The following is a 13,400-nucleotide window of genomic DNA, read 5'->3' on the forward strand; positions in this document are numbered from 1 at the left end:
CTCTACTCCATTCTACCCTTTGTATTCTCTTCTCTTCTACTCTATGCTTCTCTAGTCTATTCCTCTGTGCCCTACCCTATTGAATCCCAGCCTAACCTACACTACTCTAAGCTGTTCTATTGAATTCGATTGCATTCAATTCGATCCGATTGGACACAATTGGACGGGATTCGGTGAGATTTCATGAGATTCGATGGGTTTTGGTGGGATTGGTTGGACTTCGACGAGATTCGATGCAATAGGATGCGATTAGGTGCGATTTGGCTCGATCTAGCTTGGCTCATTTTCTTGGTCTCTATTTGGCTCGTTCCAGCTCCATTCGGCTCCATTCAGCTCGAATCTGGTTGATTTGACTTGATTGGGCTCGATTGCGCTCAATTGGGCTCGACTCAGCCCTAGATGTCCCTATTCGGTGCTATTCCGCTCTATTCAACTCTTTTCTAGTCTATTCATCTCGGTTTGACTGCATTTGACTCCATTCCACACCATTCTACACTCTTCTATTTGACAGAACCCTATCCCGCCCTAGTCTTTCCTCATCTAGTCTGCTCTTTTCGATTCTGTTGTATTGGATTCTCGTTTTCTCTTTTCTCTATTCCATTCTATGCTACTCTACCATACCCTACACGAAACTAACCTATCCTGACTTATCCTCTTCTATTCTATTGGATTCTGTTTTCTCTGTTCTACCGTATGCTACCCTACCTCATGAAACGCTACTGTACCATACCCTACTCCATCGGGGTACTCAAGAAGGGTACTAGTTTGGAAAAGGGACTACCTAAGGCAAGGGTACGAGTTCAGGCTACTAGTTAGGGCCACTGTACTAGTTAAGAGTACTAGTTAATGGACGGGTACTAGTTAAGGCTACTAGGAAGGCAAGGTACAAGTGAAGGCTACGACTTCAGGCAAGAGTATTAGTTTAGGCTACTAGATGACGCAAGGGTACAAGTTCATACTACTAAAGGCCAGGGTACTAGTTAAGGCAACTGGTAAAGGCAAGAGTAGTAGTTATGGGTAGTGATAAGGCCAGGGTACTAGTTAAGACTACTAGTTAATGACAGGGTACTAGTGGAGGCAAGGGTACTAGTGAGGGCCAGGGTACTAGTTAAGGCTGGGCTACTAGTCCATGCAAGGCCACTACTTAAGGGTACTAGTTAAGGTTTGGCTACTAGTTAAGAGTAGTAGTAAGGCAAGGGTAGACGTTAAGGCTGTTCCTTAAGGCAAGGCGACTAGTTAAGGGTACTAGTTACGACAAGGCTTCTAGTTCAGAATACTAGTTAGGGCCACTGTGCTAGTTAAGAGTACTAGTTAAGACTACTAGTAAGGCAAGGAACGAGTTAAGGCCACTACTTCAGGCCAGAGTGCTAGTTAAGTCTACTAGTCGATGCAAGGGTACATGTTAATACTACTGGCTAAGTCCAGGGTGCTAGTGAAGGCAACTGGTGAAGGCAAGGGTAGTAGTTATGGGTACTGATAAGGCCAGGCTACTAGTTAAGACTGCTAGTTAATGCAAGGGTACTAGTTAAGGGTACATGTTGAGGCAAGGGTAGCCATTAAGACTATTCCTTAAGGCAAGGCTCCTAGTTAAGGGTACTAGTTAGGACAAGGCTACCAGTTCAGGATACTAGTTAGGGGCACTGTACTAGTTACGAGTACTAGTAAAGGCACGGGTGCTAGTTAAGGCTGATAGTTAAGGCAAGGTACAAATTAAGGCCCCTGCTTAAGGCAAGAGTACTAGTGAAGGCTACTAGTTGATGCAAGATTACAAGTGAATACTACTAGTTCAGGCCAGGGTACTAGTTAAGGCAACTGGTTACGGCAAGGGTAGTAGTTCTGGGTACTGATACGGTCAGGGTACTAGTTAAGACAACTGGTTAATGCGAGGGTACTAGTTAAGGGTACTACTTAAGGCTGCCAGTGAAGGCCAGGGTCTTAGTTCAGGCTACTGGAGAAGGCCAGGGTACTAGTGAAGGCAAGGCTAGTAGTTAAGGGTACTAGTTCAGAGAAGGCTACTAGTTCAGGACACTAGTTAGGGGCACTGTGCTAGTTAAGAGTACTAGCTAAGGCACAAGTACTAGTTCAGGCCACTACTTAAGGCAAGAGTACTAGTTCAGGCTACTCTTTGATGCAAGTTTACAAGTTGATACTTCTAGTTAAGGCCAGGGTCCTAGTTAAGGCAACTGGTTAAGGCAAGGGTACTAGTAAAGGCAAGGCTACTAGTTCGGGGTAGTAGTTAAGGCTTGGCTACTAGTTAAGGGTACCAGTAAGGCAAGGGCAGACGTTCAGACGATTACTTAAAGCAAGGCTACTAGTTCAGGGGACTAATTCAGACAAGGCTACTAGGTCAGGCTACTCGTTATGGCCGCTGTACTAGTTAAGAGTGCTAGTTAAGGCACAGGTACTAGTTAAGGATACTAGTTAAGCAAGGTACAAGTGAAGGCTACGACTTCAGGCAAGACGACTAGTTTAGGCTACCAGTGGATTCAAGGGTACAAGTGAATACTACTAGTTAAGACCAGGGTACCAGTTAAGGCAGCTGGTTAAGGCCAGGGTAGGACTTATGGGGTCTGAGAAGGCCAGGTACTACTTAAGACTACTAGTTAATGCGAGGGTACTAGTTAAGGGTACTAGTTGAGGAAGGCTACGAGTGAAGGCCAGGGTACTAGTGAAGGCTACTGGTGAAGGCCAGGGTACTAGTTAAGGCAGGGCTACTAGTTCAGGTTACTAGTAAGGCAAGGGTAGACATGAAGACTATTACTTAAGGCAAGGCTACTAGTTAAGGGGAGTAGTTCAGACAAGGCTACTAGTTCAGGATACTAGTTAAGGCAAGGGGAGTAGTTCAGATTCAGAATTGAGGGTACTTGTCAAGGCAAGGCTACTCTTCAAGGCTAGTTGTCTAGCCTACTGATCTATACCACTAGTCTGACTAGTCCAGCTGTCTTGTCTAGGCTACTCCTCTAGACTTCTCTTGTCTACTCTACTCTAGTCTACTTTCGTCTACCCTAGTCTACCCAATCAAAAACCACCCTACCCGAACCTTTTCGAATCTATTCAATTGGATTCGATTCAAAGCATTTCAATGTGATGGGACGCGATGATGCTTGAATCGGCTCATTCGGCACCATCAGCTCGATTCAGCTCGATTTGGCTTGAATCGCTTCGATTCAGCTTGTTTCAACTCAATTCGACTTGGTTCAGCCTTATTCGGCTCGATTCGACTCTTTTCTACTCTAGTTTTCTCTATGCAACTCCATTCGACTCGATTCTACTCTATTCTGTTCTACCCTACCCTACCCTACTCTAATCTATTCTAATGGATTCGATTGGACGCTATTCGACGCGATTCATCACGTTTTGTTTCCATTGGGCTCGATTCGGCTAGAATTGGCTCTATTCAGCTCTATTCTGCACTATTTCACTCTGTTCGACTCTACTCTTCTCTCCTTTACTCTTCTCTGCTCTACCGTACTGTGCTATATTCTCTTCCTTCTATTATGTACTGTTCTAGTCTATTCTGTTCTACCCTCCCAGCCGCTCCCCTCCCCTTCTCTAATCTTTGATTCTGTTCGAGTCATCGCATTTTCACGCCATTCGACCCGATTAGGCTTGAATCAGATCAATTCCCTTCGAATCGGTTCGATTGGGCTCCATTTTGCTCCATTCAGCTCCAATGGCATCGATTCTGCTGCATTCTGCTCGATTAGGCCTTCTTTGGCCCTATTCGGCCCAACTATGCTCTATTCGACTCTTTTCTACTCTATTCGTCTCTAGTCGGCTCCGTTCTAATCCATTCCACACCATTCTGCACTATTCTCCTCTACCCTTCCCTACCCTGATCTATTCTAATGGATTCGATTCGACCCGATTCAAAGCGATTCAACGCGATTCATCTTGTTTTGTCTCCATTGGCCTCAATTCGGCTATGTTCTGCACTATCTGACTCTTTTCTACTCTATTCTATTCTGCTGGATTCTTTCTCTTCTGTTCTGTTCTCTCCTATTCTGTTGGACTCTGTTCTATCCTACCCTACCCAACCCTACTGCACCCCACCCAAACCCACCCTACTTGAATCTGTTTCATTCAATTCGATTCACTTCGACGCGATTTGACAGGATTCGACGGGATTCGACCAGGTCCGAAGGCATTTGACGGGATTCAAAGAGATTAGACGAGATTCCACACGATTCAACGTGATTCAGCAGAATTCTAGGAGATTGGACGCAATTCGAAGTTATTGGACGTGATGGGACGTGATTCGTCGTGATTCGACGACATTCGATGCAATCCGATGCGATCCGAAGCGATTCGACCCGGTCCGACACAAAACGATGTGATTTGATGCGATTCGACGTGATTCGATGTGCTTCGACGCTATTCAGTGACAGTCGGCGTGATTCTGCTTGATTCAGCTCCATTAGGTGCGAATCGGCTCTATATGGCTCCTTTACGTCTCTATTCGGCTCCATTCAGCTCTGTTTTCTCTATTCGTCTCTATTTGGCCTATTCGGCTCTATTCGACTCTATTCGAGTCTATTCGACCCTACTCTTTTCTACTCTATTCTATTCCTTCTATTCTGTTCTAATCTCTTCTGGTCTACTCTACTCTATTCTATTCCACCCTCCCCTCCCCTTCTCTAATCTAGACGTTTGGATTGGATTGGATGCATTGAACGGGATTCGACCTGATTAAGCTTGAATCAGCTCGATTCGATTCGATTTGGCTCTATTCGGCTCGTTTTGGCTTGAATTGCTTCGATTCTGCTCAATTCGGCCTCTTTCGGCCCTATTCTGCTCTATTCGACTCTTCTCTACTCTTTTCGTCTCTATTTGACTCCATTCTACTCCATTCTATTTATTCCACACCATTCTACACTATTCTGCTCTACTCTATCCTACACCACTCTAATTTACTCGAATCGATTAGACGTGATTCCTCTCATTTTGACTCCATTCGGCTCTATTCAGCTGTATTCGAGTCTACCCTATTCTACACTAGCCTACTCTATCGTACTCTAGTCTACTCTTCTCTATTTTCTTTCTTCTTCCCATTCTGTTCTGTTCTAGTCTACTCTACCCTATGCTACCCAACTCTAATCTATTCTAATCCATTTGATTGGATTGGATTCAACCCCTTTGGACACGATTCGGCTCAGTTTGGCTCTATTTAGCTCTGTTCGAATCTATTCTACTCTACTCTGTTTCCCTCTACGCTACTCTAGCCTACTGTTTTCTGTATTCGTCCTGTACTGTTCTGTTCTCTTCTGTTTTATTCTGTGCCACTCTACTCTACTCTAGTCCACCCTGCCATACCCGAACCTCCCCTACTCTAATCTGTTCAATTCGATTCCATGAATTCGGACACGATTCAGGTGGAACTGGTTCGATTCATGTCCATTCGGCTCCATTTGGCTCGAAGAGTGTCGATTCAGCTGGATTCGGCTCAATTGGGCTCCATTAGGCTCGATTTGCTGGATTTGGCTCCATTCAGCTCGATTCGGCCCTCTTCGGCCCTCTTCAGCACTATTCGGCTCTATTCGGCTCTTTTCTACTCTTTTCGACTCCATTCGATTGCGTTGCACAGCATTCTACTCCACTCAACACTATTTTACTCTACCCTACCCTAATTGACTGGAATTGGTTCGAGGGGATTCAACGCGATTTGCCTTGTTTCTTCTCCATTTGGCTCGATTCGACTCTATTCGACTCTGTTCTACTCTACACTATTCTGCTCTGCTCTAACCTTTTGGACTCGATTCTCTTGTATTCTTTTTATTCTCTTTTACTGTGTTCAATTCTCTTCTACTCTATTTTAACCAACCCTACTCTAATCTATTCCACTGGATTCGATTCCACGCATCTCGATGCGATTCGGCTCCAATCGGCTCCGTTGCACTCCATTCATCCCTCTTGGGCTCCAATCGGTTCGATTCAGTTCTAATCGGCTCCATTTCGCCCTGGTCAGCTCTATTCAGCTTGAATAGGCTCTATTCAACTCTATAGGGCTCTATGAGTCTAGTCGACTCTAGTATCTCTTTTCAACTCCATTCTACACCATTCTACTCCATCCGGCTGAATTCTTCTCTATTCTATTGTCTTGTACTCTACCCTTCTCTAGTCTATTCTAATCGATTCGATTGGATTGGACTTGAATGGATGGGATTCAATGCAATTCAACGGGATTCGACGCGATCCAGCATGATTCCGCGGGATTCGGCGCCATTCATCTTGATGTCTATCACGTTGGGTCTTTTGGGCTCTATTTTGCTCTAGTCGGCGATATTCAACTCTATTCTTCTAGACTCTGCACTACTCGACCCTATTCTATTCTTTCAGTTCTCTTCTAGCCTGTTCTGTTCTACTGCATTTTGGTCTAGCCTACCCTACTCTAACTTAGCCTACTGTAATCTCTTCTATACTATTCAACAGACTTGAACGGGATCCGACCTGATTCAGGTCATATCGGCTCGAATCAGCTCCTTTTTGTGCGAATTCAACTCGATTCGGTTGGACTTGGCCCTTTTCCTCTCTCTTCGGCTCTTTTCGGCAGGATTTGACTCTATTTGACTCTAGTCTACTCTTCTCTATTCTTTCTGTTCTATTCTAATCTATTCTTTTCTACCCTACCCTACCCTACCCTCATCTTACCTGCCCTACACTAAACTATTGGATTGGATTCGACACTTTTCAACGCGATTCGACATGATTCTTCTCGATTCACCTCGAATTTGGTGGATTCGGCTGCATTCAGCTCTCTTTGGCTCTATTCAACTCTATTGGACTCGATTCTACTGTACTCGTCTCTACTTCATTCTATTCGATTCTTTCTCTTGGGTTCTGTTCTAGTCTAACCCCTCCTACTCTACCCTCCTCTACTCTAATCTAGTCCATTCGATTCAATGCCTTTCAAGGCAATTCCATGGGATTAGGCTTGAATTGGCTCGATTTAGCTCGATTTGGCTTGAATCGGGTCAATTTGGCTCGATTCTGCTCGATTCAGCATCATTAGGCTCGATCCAAACTTATCCGGCCCTGTTCAGCTCTATTCAACTCTTTTCTACTTTATTCGTCTCTATTTGGCTCCATCCGACTCCATTCCACACCATTCTACTCTGTTCGACTCCATTCTACACTATTCTATTCTCTTCTCCCCCACCCTACTCTAATCTGTTCGATTCATTGAGATTTGTCTCATTTCCTCTCCATTCGACTCGATTCAGCTCGAATTGGATCTATTCATCTCTATTCTGCACTACTCGACTCTGACTAGTCTACTCTACGCCACTCTACTCCATTCTACCCTTTGTATTCTCTTCTCTTCTACTCTATGCTTCTCTAGTCTATTCCTCTGTGCCCTACCCTATTGAATCCCAGCCTAACCTACACTACTCTAAGCTGTTCTATTGAATTCGATTGCATTCAATTCGATCCGATTTGACACAATTGGACGGGATTCGGTGAGATTTCATGAGATTCGATGGGTTTTGGTGGGATTGGATGGACTTCGACGAGATTCGATGCAATAGGATGCGATTAGGTGCGATTTGGCTCGATCTAGCTTGGCTCATTTTCTTGGTCTCTATTTGGCTCGTTCCAGCTCCATTCGGCTCCATTCAGCTCGAATCTGGTTGATTTGACTTGATTGGGCTCGATTGCGCTCAATTGGGCTCGACTCAGCCCTAGATGTCCCTATTCGGTGCTATTCCGCTCTATTCAACTCTTTTCTAGTCTATTCATCTCGGTTTGACTGCATTTGACTCCATTCCACACCATTCTACACTCTTCTATTTGACAGAACCCTATCCCGCCCTAGTCTTTCCTCATCTAGTCTGCTCTTTTCGATTCTGTTGTATTGGATTCTCGTTTTCTCTTTTCTCTATTCCATTCTATGCTACTCTACCATACCCTACACGAAACTAACCTATCCTGACTTATCCTCTTCTATTCTATTGGATTCTGTTTTCTCTGTTCTACCGTATGCTACCCTACCTTATGAAACGCTACTGTACCATACCCTACTCCATCGGGGTACTCAAGAAGGGTACTAGTTTGGAAAAGGGACTACCTAAGGCAAGGGTACGAGTTCAGGCTACTAGTTAGGGCCACTGTACTAGTTAAGAGTACTAGTTAATGGACGGGTACTAGTTAAGGCTACTAGGAAGGCAAGGTACAAGTGAAGGCTACGACTTCAGGCAAGAGTATTAGTTTAGGCTACTAGATGATGCAAGGGTACAAGTTCATACTACTAAAGGCCAGGGTACTAGTTAAGGCAACTGGTAAAGGCAAGAGTAGTAGTTATGGGTAGTGATAAGGCCAGGGTACTAGTTAAGACTACTAGTTAATGACAGGGTACTAGTGGAGGCAAGGGTACTAGTGAGGGCCAGGGTACTAGTTAAGGCTGGGCTACTAGTCCATGCAAGGCCACTACTTAAGGGTACTAGTTAAGGTTTGGCTACTAGTTAAGAGTAGTAGTAAGGCAAGGGTAGACGTTAAGGCTGTTCCTTAAGGCAAGGCGACTAGTTAAGGGTACTAGTTACGACAAGGCTTCTAGTTCAGAATACTAGTTAGGGCCACTGTGCTAGTTAAGAGTACTAGTTAAGACTACTAGTAAGGCAAGGAACGAGTTAAGGCCACTACTTCAGGCCAGAGTGCTAGTTAAGTCTACTAGTCGATGCAAGGGTACATGTTAATACTACTGGCTAAGTCCAGGGTGCTAGTGAAGGCAACTGGTGAAGGCAAGGGTAGTAGTTATGGGTACTGATAAGGCCAGGCTACTAGTTAAGACTGCTAGTTAATGCAAGGGTACTAGTTAAGGGTACATGTTGAGGCAAGGGTAGCCATTAAGACTATTCCTTAAGGCAAGGCTCCTAGTTAAGGGTACTAGTTAGGACAAGGCTACCAGTTCAGGATACTAGTTAGGGGCACTGTACTAGTTACGAGTACTAGTAAAGGCACGGGTGCTAGTTAAGGCTGCTAGTTAAGGCAAGGTACAAATTAAGGCCCCTGCTTAAGGCAAGAGTACTAGTGAAGGCTACTAGTTGATGCAAGATTACAAGTGAATACTACTAGTTCAGGCCAGGGTACTAGTTAAGGCAACTGGTTACGGCAAGGGTAGTAGTTCTGGGTACTGATACGGTCAGGGTACTAGTTAAGACAACTGGTTAATGCGAGGGTACTAGTTAAGGGTACTACTTAAGGCTGCCAGTGAAGGCCAGGGTCTTAGTTCAGGCTACTGGAGAAGGCCAGGGTACTAGTGAAGGCAAGGCTAGTAGTTAAGGGTACTAGTTCAGAGAAGGCTACTAGTTCAGGACACTAGTTAGGGGCACTGTGCTAGTTAAGAGTACTAGCTAAGGCACAAGTACTAGTTCAGGCCACTACTTAAGGCAAGAGTACTAGTTCAGGCTACTCTTTGATGCAAGTTTACAAGTTGATACTTCTAGTTAAGGCCAGGGTCCTAGTTAAGGCAACTGGTTAAGGCAAGGGTACTAGTAAAGGCAAGGCTACTAGTTCGGGGTAGTAGTTAAGGCTTGGCTACTAGTTAAGGGTACCAGTAAGGCAAGGGCAGACGTTCAGACGATTACTTAAAGCAAGGCTACTAGTTCAGGGGACTAATTCAGACAAGGCTACTAGGTCAGGCTACTCGTTATGGCCGCTGTACTAGTTAAGAGTGCTAGTTAAGGCACAGGTACTAGTTAAGGATACTAGTTAAGCAAGGTACAAGTGAAGGCTACGACTTCAGGCAAGACGACTAGTTTAGGCTACCAGTGGATTCAAGGGTACAAGTGAATACTACTAGTTAAGACCAGGGTACCAGTTAAGGCAGCTGGTTAAGGCCAGGGTAGGACTTATGGGGTCTGAGAAGGCCAGGTACTACTTAAGACTACTAGTTAATGCGAGGGTACTAGTTAAGGGTACTAGTTGAGGAAGGCTACGAGTGAAGGCCAGGGTACTAGTGAAGGCTACTGGTGAAGGCCAGGGTACTAGTTAAGGCAGGGCTACTAGTTCAGGTTACTAGTAAGGCAAGGGTAGACATGAAGACTATTACTTAAGGCAAGGCTACTAGTTAAGGGGAGTAGTTCAGACAAGGCTACTAGTTCAGGATACTAGTTAAGGCAAGGGGAGTAGTTCAGATTCAGAATTGAGGGTACTTGTCAAGGCAAGGCTACTCTTCAAGGCTAGTTGTCTAGCCTACTGATCTATACCACTAGTCTGACTAGTCCAGCTGTCTTGTCTAGGCTACTCCTCTAGACTTCTCTTGTCTACTCTACTCTAGTCTACTTTCGTCTACCCTAGTCTACCCAATCAAAAACCACCCTACCCTAACCTTTTCGAATCTATTCAATTGGATTCGATTCAAAGCATTTCAATGTGATGGGACGCGATGATGCTTGAATCGGCTCATTCGGCACCATCAGCTCGATTCAGCTCGATTTGGCTTGAATCGCTTCGATTCAGCTTGTTTCAACTCAATTCGACTTGGTTCAGCCTTATTCGGCTCGATTCGACTCTTTTCTACTCTAGTTTTCTCTATGCAACTCCATTCGACTCGATTCTACTCTATTCTGTTCTACCCTACCCTACTCTAATCTATTCTAATGGATTCGATTGGACGCTATTCGACGCGATTCATCACGTTTTGTTTCCATTGGGCTCGATTCGGCTAGAATTGGCTCTATTCAGCTCTATTCTGCACTATTTCACTCTGTTCGACTCTACTCTTCTCTCCTTTACTCTTCTCTGCTCTACCGTACTGTGCTATATTCTCTTCCTTCTATTATGTACTGTTCTAGTCTATTCTGTTCTACCCTCCCAGCCGCTCCCCTCCCCTTCTCTAATCTTTGATTCTGTTCGAGTCATCGCATTTTCACGCCATTCGACCCGATTAGGCTTGAATCAGATCAATTCCCTTCGAATCGGTTCGATTGGGCTCCATTTTGCTCCATTCAGCTCCAATGGCATCGATTCTGCTGCATTCTGCTCGATTAGGCCTTCTTTGGCCCTATTCGGCCCAACTATGCTCTATTCGACTCTTTTCTACTCTATTCGTCTCTAGTCGGCTCCGTTCTAATCCATTCCACACCATTCTGCACTATTCTCCTCTACCCTTCCCTACCCTGATCTATTCTAATGGATTCGATTCGACCCGATTCAAAGCGATTCAACGCGATTCATCTTGTTTTGTCTCCATTGGCCTCAATTCGGCTATGTTCTGCACTATCTGACTCTTTTCTACTCTATTCTATTCTGCTGGATTCTTTCTCTTCTGTTCTGTTCTCTCCTATTCTGTTGGACTCTGTTCTATCCTACCCTACCCAACCCTACTGCACCCCACCCAAACCCACCCTACTTGAATCTGTTTCATTCAATTCGATTCACTTCGACGCGATTTGACAGGATTCGACGGGATTCGACCAGGTCCGAAGGCATTTGACGGGATTCAAAGAGATTAGACGAGATTCCACACGATTCAACGTGATTCAGCAGAATTCTAGGAGATTGGACGCAATTCGAAGTTATTGGACGTGATGGGACGTGATTCGTCGTGATTCGACGACATTCGATGCAATCCGATGCGATCCGAAGCGATTCGACCCGGTCCGACACAAAACGATGTGATTTGATGCGATTCGACGTGATTCGATGTGCTTCGACGCTATTCAGTGACAGTCGGCGTGATTCTGCTTGATTCAGCTCCATTAGGTGCGAATCGGCTCTATATGGCTCCTTTACGTCTCTATTCGGCTCCATTCAGCTCTGTTTTCTCTATTCGTCTCTATTTGGCCTATTCGGCTCTATTCGACTCTATTCGAGTCTATTCGACCCTACTCTTTTCTACTCTATTCTATTCCTTCTATTCTGTTCTAATCTCTTCTGGTCTACTCTACTCTATTCTATTCCACCCTCCCCTCCCCTTCTCTAATCTAGACGTTTGGATTGGATTGGATGCATTGAACGGGATTCGACCTGATTAAGCTTGAATCAGCTCGATTCGATTCGATTTGGCTCTATTCGGCTCGTTTTGGCTTGAATTGCTTCGATTCTGCTCAATTCGGCCTCTTTCGGCCCTATTCTGCTCTATTCGACTCTTCTCTACTCTTTTCGTCTCTATTTGACTCCATTCTACTCCATTCTATTTATTCCACACCATTCTACACTATTCTGCTCTACTCTATCCTACACCACTCTAATTTACTCGAATCGATTAGACGTGATTCCTCTCATTTCGACTCCATTCGGCTCTATTCAGCTGTATTCGAGTCTACCCTATTCTACACTAGCCTACTCTATCGTACTCTAGTCTACTCTTCTCTATTTTCTTTCTTCTTCCCATTCTGTTCTGTTCTAGTCTACTCTACCCTATGCTACCCAACTCTAATCTATTCTAATCCATTTGATTGGATTGGATTCAACCCCTTTGGACACGATTCGGCTCAGTTTGGCTCTATTTAGCTCTGTTCGAATCTATTCTACTCTACTCTGTTTCCCTCTACGCTACTCTAGCCTACTGTTTTCTGTATTCGTCCTGTACTGTTCTGTTCTCTTCTGTTTTATTCTGTGCCACTCTACTCTACTCTAGTCCACCCTGCCATACCCGAACCTCCCCTACTCTAATCTGTTCAATTCGATTCCATGAATTCGGACACGATTCAGGTGGAACTGGTTCGATTCATGTCCATTCGGCTCCATTTGGCTCGAAGAGTGTCGATTCAGCTGGATTCGGCTCAATTGGGCTCCATTAGGCTCGATTTGCTGGATTTGGCTCCATTCAGCTCGATTCGGCCCTCTTCGGCCCTCTTCAGCACTATTCGGCTCTATTCGGCTCTTTTCTACTCTTTTCGACTCCATTCGATTGCGTTGCACAGCATTCTACTCCACTCAACACTATTTTACTCTACCCTACCCTAATTGACTGGAATTGGTTCGAGGGGATTCAACGCGATTTGCCTTGTTTCTTCTCCATTTGGCTCGATTCGACTCTATTCGACTCTGTTCTACTCTACACTATTCTGCTCTGTTCTAACCTTTTGGACTCGATTCTCTTGTATTCTTTTTATTCTCTTTTACTGTGTTCAATTCTCTTCTACTCTATTTTAACCAACCCTACTCTAATCTATTCCACTGGATTCGATTCCACGCATCTCGATGCGATTCGGCTCCAATCGGCTCCGTTGCACTCCATTCATCCCTCTTGGGCTCCAATCGGTTCGATTCAGTTCTAATCGGCTCCATTTCGCCCTGTTCAGCTCTATTCAGCTTGAATAGGCTCTATTCAACTCTATAGGGCTCTATGAGTCTAGTCGACTCTAGTATCTCTTTTCAACTCCATTCTACACCATTCTACTCCATCCGGCTGAATTCTTCTCTATTCTATTGTCTTGTACTCTACCCTTCTCTAGTCT

The sequence above is a fragment of the Elephas maximus genome, chromosome 5 (genome assembly GCF_024166365.1).
Source record: "Elephas maximus indicus isolate mEleMax1 chromosome 5, mEleMax1 primary haplotype, whole genome shotgun sequence".
Lineage (NCBI taxonomy): Eukaryota > Metazoa > Chordata > Mammalia > Proboscidea > Elephantidae > Elephas > Elephas maximus.